The sequence below is a fragment of the Oncorhynchus gorbuscha genome, linkage group LG20 (genome assembly GCF_021184085.1).
Source record: "Oncorhynchus gorbuscha isolate QuinsamMale2020 ecotype Even-year linkage group LG20, OgorEven_v1.0, whole genome shotgun sequence".
Lineage (NCBI taxonomy): Eukaryota > Metazoa > Chordata > Actinopteri > Salmoniformes > Salmonidae > Oncorhynchus > Oncorhynchus gorbuscha.
The window spans coordinates 1,594,347-1,601,891 of NC_060192.1; positions in this window are offsets into that span (position 1 = coordinate 1,594,347).

Consider the following 7,545-nt stretch of genomic DNA (forward strand, 5'->3'; position numbering starts at 1 on the left):
CATTGAAAACCAGTCTGCCAAACTTGACTGACATTTCATGACTGACAGTACCAACAACAACATTCCGACCAGACTGCAGACAAATCTTCTGGATGTGTCCTCAAACCGTGGCCTGAAGGTTCTCAGAGACAAGTCACAGTTCTGGATGTGTCCTCAAACCGTGGCCTGAAGGTTCTCAGAGACAAGTCACAGTTCTGGATGTGTCCTCAAACCGTGGCCTGAAGGGACTCGGAGACAAGTCACAGTTCTGGATGTGTCCTCAAACCGTGGCCTGAAGGGACTCGGAGACAAGTCACAGTTCTGGATGTGTCCTCAAACCGTGGCCTGAAGGTTCTCAGAGACAAGTCACAGTTCTGGATGTGTCCTCAAACCGTGGCCTGAAGGTTCTCAGAGACAAGTCACAGTTCTGGATGTGTCCTCAAACCGTGGCCTGAAGGTTCTCAGAGACAAGTCACAGTTCTGGATGTGTCCTCAAACCGTGGCCTGAAGGTTCTCAGAGACAAGTCACAGTTCTGGATGTGATGTGGAGAAGGAATATGCTGATTTGTGGAAACATGCACAGAATCAACCGCTGCCTTTTTGGATCTACATACTTATGTAAAGTGACGTTTTCATCCATGACCCGAATCAAGATCAAGCACAGGAACAGACTCGTCATGGAGAAAAGCAGTTGTTGCCCCACACCAAGATTGACAAAGCTTATAAATATGGATTGGGACGTGTATAAAATGTATTCTTTTGTTTTTGTATCATTTGTCTGGACACATGAAGATGTAAAAAAATCAAAATAAAAAATATTAAATGTTAAAAGACACAAGTGTTATTATTGCAACTTATTATAATTATTCACAGTTATGACAGACACAGACAAATAATATTGATATTAAATTTAGTCCAAATCTCATCTAGGAATCATGCCGGTCGGAAGGGGGTACTTCAAGCAGATCAAAGTGTTTTAGTGGTACAGTACCACAAAAAAGGTTGGGAGTTTGGGACAATACTTTCTCCTCCTCCGGGAACATGTGCAGGGTCTTTTCACCTCTTAAACGATTCCTTATGAAGTTATCTAACTATACTGTTTGCCGTAAACAGCACTGAAAATCCCCAAAACTATTGGTACAGGACTATTTCTTGCACATTTTGACGGCGAGGAAATAGAAACCATTTCCAGTGCAGGCCCCCAGTACAACATTTGATTGACACCCCTCCTGTGAAGCCTATTGTATCAATCCAAGTATTTATTTCTATGCTTTAAAAAAATATATATATATATAAAACAACAACACATTCATAACAATGTAACCTACAAAAGGTCATCAACCAAGGTCAAACACTACGTGGTGTGTAATAAGTTGAGGTGGTATGCAGTCCAGGACACAAGCCAGGAACTACATTCACATCTGTTCTCTCCCAGTGTGTCTCCACCCACTGCTGTGCATCTCCCTCTGGGACTCCTCCCTATTGGCCACCTGCAGTGCCAATCACAGTGTGTTGCTCCCTGGTGCCTTCTCTGTCGCCTGAGGACTGTGCTGCCTGAAGGATGTGTGGCGTCGTCCATGTCAGCAGGTGTACCACGGCAACCAGAGTGTAATTACAGCGCTCCGCCGTTGTCAGGGGAGATGGAAGTGAGTGATTACCCACAGAAGAACCACCTCCTGGTCGCCCCAAAAACCAGAGCAGGCCGCCAGGGAACACAGACAGATAAGGAGAGGGGGGATAAGGTGTGTGTGTGAGAGAGACAGAGGTAAAGAAGGTTGTTAAAACAAAACTAGGAAGGTATGGGCTGCATATATTTGAGAGAGAAAATGATCGCCTAGCAGTGTGCCAGCAACCGCAGGGCTGCCAGTTCAAATCCCGGGTCCGGCAGAGGGAAAACTCTGTTGGGAAGTGAGCTGGCAGCTGTATGGTTGCTGGTATCAAATCCGGGATACCATTGCCTGCCGGTGTGCCCTTGAGCAAGGCACTTAAGCCACCACAACAACAGCTCCCCGGGCACCCACCGTCAGGACACAGATGTCAATTCAACGTCTATTCCACTTGAAAACAAAGTAGGTTCAACCAGTGTGTGCCCAGTGGGCAATTTGGCTGCCCCCACACCTCTCCAAAGGAATCTGTGTATGTGTGTCTTTCGGAGGGGTTGGGTTAAAAGCGGAAGTCAAATTTTGGTGCCATTAATACAGGTAATGAGTGGAGGACAGAGGAGCCTCTTAAAGAAGAATTTACAGGTCTGTGAAAGCCAGAAATCTTGCTTGTTTGTAGGTGACCAAATACTTATTTTCCACCATAATTTGCAAATAAATTCATTAAAAATCCTACAATGTGATTTTCTGGATTTTTTTCTTCTCATTTTGTCTGTCATAGTTGAAGTCAGTACCTATGATGAAAATTACAGGCCTCTCTCATCTTTTTACGTGGGAGAACTTGCACAATTGGTGACTGACTAAATACATTTTTGCCCCACTGTATATATTTAAATGAACACACCCGCATCCAGACATGACCCAGATGGAAAACGTAATTCGCAAACACAAAGATTAAGGTCATTCTGAATGACCTGCAGCATGGTAAACCGCGGAGTAGACAGAGCAGGCTGCTGGTGGTAACAAGTAAGTCATTACAGGACATGGCCGCTGGCCACTAATCTAATCCACATTTTCATCTACTAGAAGCATTGAACACTGCAGACAAATGTGAACCACGACAACGGCAGAACTAGCTACACCCGTCTACAGAACCAGGTGCTATTATGGATGAATGGATTCTGTCTTAAGGCAAACTTACCCATCAATATACCCATTCCTCCTGGTGCCTTTCAGGTGAAGGGATATTGGTGTCATGTTATCACTAACACAGACAGACACTATTAGATGTGTCCCAAATAGCACCCTATTCCTTACGTATGGGCCCTTGTCAAAAGTGGTGAACTATATAGGGAATAAGGTGCTATTTTGGGCATACACTGGGAGAGTGAGTCTTACTGCCGGCTGATTGGCAGATGAACTGTCGGAGGACAATGTTCAGTTCACACAGACGAGATGAGGTGACTCGTCCAGGCCGACCTTAACTATGGGGCTTGGCTCAATTTCACTCACAGCTCCTTGAGGAGACGAGGCCAGTCTGCAATAGTGGAAAGGATACATCTCATCCTCCACTAAACACCCACGGGCTCACGCACACAGAAAAGTTTCATCAAAACTCATTTTGAAATGGATTTTCTTCCATTTAAAGTCCTGGGAAGATTTAGTGGGGCACAGAACAGATAAAAACAGTGATTAAATGAGGAAAGAATGATGTCTCAACACAGACAGCTGTGATTAAATGAGGAAAGAATGATGTCTCAACACAGACAGCTGTGATTAAATGAGGAAAGAATGATGTCTCAACACAGACAGCTGTGATTAAATGAGGAAAGAATGATGTCTCAACACAGACAGCTGTGATTAAATGAGGAAAGAATGATGTCTCAACACAGACAGCTGTGATTAAATGAGGAAAGAATGATGTCTCAACACAGACAGCTGTGATTAAATGAGGAAAGAATGATGTCTCAACACAGACAGCTGTGATTAAATGAGGAAAGAATGATGTCTCAACACAGACAGCTGTGATTAAATGAGGAAAGAATGATGTCTCAACACAGACAGCTGTGATTAAATGAGGAAAGAATGATGTCTCAACACAGACAGCTGTGATTAAATGAGGAAAGAATGATGTCTCAACACAGACAGCTGTGATTAAATGAGGAAAGAATGATGTCTCAACACAGACAGCTGTGATTAAATGAGGAAAGAATGATGTCTCAACACAGACAGCTGTGATTAAATGAGGAAAGAATGATGTCTCAACACAGACAGCTGTGATTAAATGAGGAAAGAATGATGTCTCAACACAGACAGCTGTGATTAAATGAGGAAAGAATGATGTCTCAACACAGACAGCTGTGATTAAATGAGGAAAGAATGATGTCTCAACACAGACAGCTGTGATTAAATGAGGAAAGAATGATGTCTCAACACAGACAGCTGTGATTAAATGAGGAAAGAATGATGTCTCAACACAGACAGCTGTGATTAAATGAGGAAAGAATGATGTCTCAACACAGACAGCTGTGATTAAATGAGGAAAGAATGATGTCTCAACACAGACAGCTGTGATTAAATGAGGAAAGAATGATGTCTCAACACAGACAGCTGTGATTAAATGAGGAAAGAATGATGTCTCAACACAGACAGCTGTGATTAAATGAGGAAAGAATGATGTCTCAACACAGACAGCTGTGATTAAATGAGGAAAGAATGATGTCTCAACACAGACAGCTGTGATTAAATGAGGAAAGAATGATGTCTCAACACAGACAGATGTGATTAAATGAGGAAAGAATGATGTCTCAACACAGACAGCTGTGATTAAATGAGGAAAGAATGATGTCTCAACTGAAGAGAGCGTGGAGACGACTATGTGAGTAAAAGGAAGTGTGTGGGAGAGAGAGAGAGACAGAGACCGACAGAGACCTACAGAGACCTACAGAGAGACAGAGAGACAGAGAGACAGAGACAGAGACAGAGACACAGAGACAGACACAGAGACAGAGACAGACAGAGAGCGAGACAGAGAGACGTATGATCATGAAGAATGAGTTTCCATAAATCAACTCAGTAAAAAAACGACCCCTCAGCCCACATATTCCCATCCGTCTGTGTGTCCTGTCGAAGACATTCAGGACTTCCTCTATCGTGATCACTCTCTCTCACGTCACTTTCACATTTCACCTTCTCATTTCTTTCCTCTGACACGTACAGTAGATCGTGTTAAAAGCACACAGACTGCTTGCTCTCCATTTCTTTGATCAATTCAATTCAAGGGGCTTTATTGGCATGGGAAACGTGTTAACATTGCCAAAGCAAGTGAGGTAGATAATATACAAAAGTGAAATAAACAATAAAAATTAACAGTAAACATTACACATACAGAAGTTTCAAAACAATAAAGACATTACAAATGTCATATTATATACAGTATATACACTGCTCAAAAAAATAAAGGGAACACTAAAATAACACATCCTAGATCTGAATGAATGAAATATTCTTATTAAATACTTTTTTCTTTACATAGTTGAATGTGCTGACAACAAAATCACACAATTATCAATGGAAATCAAATTTATCAACCCATGGAGGTCTGGATTTGGAGTCACACTCAAAATTAAAGTGGAAAACTACACTACAGGCTGATCCAACTTTGATGTAATGTCCTTAAAACAAGTCAAAATGAGGCTCAGTAGTGTGTGTGGCCTCCACGTGCCTGTATGACCTTCCTACAACGCCTGGGCATGCTCCTGATGAGGTGGCGGATGGTCTCCTGAGGGATCTCCTCCCAGACCTGGACTAAAGCATCCGCCAACTCCTGGACAGTCTGTGGTGCAACGTGGCGTTGGTGGATGGAGCGAGACATGATGTCCCAGATGTGCTCAATTGGATTCAGGTCTGGGGAATGGGCGGGCCAGTCCATAGCATCAATGCCTTCCTCTTGCAGGAACTGCTGATACACTCCAGCCACATGAGGTCTAGTATTGTTTTGCATTAGGAGGAACCCAGGGCCAACCGCACCAGCATATGGTCTCACAAGGAGTCTGAGGATCTCATCTCGGTACCTAATGGCAGTCAGGCTACCTCTGGTGAGCACATGAAAGAAATGCCACCCCACACCATGACTGACCACAGCCAAACCGGTCATGCTGGAGGATGTTGCAGGCAGCAGAACGTTCTCCACAGCGTCTCCAGACTGTGACGTCTGTCATGTGCTCAGTGTGAACCTGCTTTCGTCTGTGAAGAACACAGGGCGCCAGTGGCGAATTTGCCAATCTTGGTGTTCTCTGGAAAATGCCAAACGTCCTGCACGGCGTTGGGCTGTAAGCACAACCCCCACCTGTGGACGTCGGGCCCTCATACCACCCTCATGAAGTCTGTTTCTGACCGTTTGAGCGACACATGCACATTTGTGGCCTGCTGGAGGTCATTTTGCAGGGCTCTGGCAGTGCTCCTCCTGCTCCTCCTTGCACAAAGGCGGAGGTAGAGGTCCTGCTGCTGGGTTGTTGCCCTCCTACGGCCTCCTCCACATCTCCTGATGTACTGACCTGTCTCCTGGTAGCGCCTCAATGCTCTGGACACTACGCTGACAGACACAGCAAACCTTCTTGGCACAGCTCGCATTGATGTGCCATCCTGGATGAGCTGCACTACCTGAGCCACTTGTGTGGGTTGTAGACTCCGTCTCATGCTACCACTAGAGTGAAAGCACCGCCAGCATTCAAAAGTGACCAAAACATCAGCCAGGAAGCAAAGGACCTGAGAAGTGGTCTGTGGTCACCACCTGCAGAACCACTCCTTTATTGGGGGTGTCTTGCTAATTGCCTATAATTTCCACCTGTTGTCTATTCCATTTCCACAACAGCATGTGAAATGTATTGTCAATCAGTGTTGCTTCCTTAGTGGACAGTTTGATTTCACAGAAGTGTGATTGACTTGGAGTTACGTTGTGGTGTTTAAGTGTTCCCTTTATTTTTTTGAGCAGTGTATTAACAAAGTTCAAATGGTTACAGTACAAAGGGGAAAATAAATAAGCATAAATATGGGTTGTATTTACAATGGTGTTTGTTCTTCACTGGTTGCCCTTTTCTTGTGGCAACAGGTCACAAATCTTGCTGCTGTGATGGCACACTGCTATTTCACCCAGTAGATATGGGAGTTTATCAAAATTGGATTTGTTTTCGAATTCTTTGTGGATCTGTGTTATCTGAGGGAAATATGTCTCTCTAATATGGTCATACATTGGGCAGAAGGTTAGGAAGTGCAGCTCAGTTTCCACCTCATTTTGTGGGCAGTGTGCACATAGCCTGTCTTCTCTTGAGAGCCATGTCTGCCTACGGCGGCCTTTCTCAATAGCAAGGCTATGCTCACTGAGTATGTGCATAGTCAAAGCTTTCCTTAAGTTTGGGTCAGTCACAGTGGTCAGGTATTCTGCCGCTGTGTACTCTCTGTTTAGGGCCAAATAGCATTCTAGTTTGCTCTGTTTTTTTGTTAACTACTTGACACATTGGAAAGAATTATCTTTTTGTTTTCTCATGATTTGGTTGGGTCTAATTGTGCTGCCTATCTCCGTCCCCCTCTCTCTGACCCAAATTCCCCCGCAGATCCTTACCAGCTGACCAAGGTCCACTGTCCCTTGGCGAGTGAGAAAAACTCATTACACACATCAATACGATTGGTTGCTAAAATTAAAGATGCACTATGCAGAAATCGCTTTGTCATTTCATGTGTACTAACATTCTAATACACTGAACATGTTTCATGAGCTGAAATAAAAGATCCCAGAAATTTTACATATGTACTAAAAGCTGATTTCTTGCAAATGTTGTGCAAAAATGTGTTTACATCCCTGTTAGTGAGCATTTCTCCTTTGCCAAGATAATCCATCCACCTGACAGGTGTGGCACACCAAGAAGCTGATTAAACAGCATAACCATTACACAGGTGCATCTTGTGA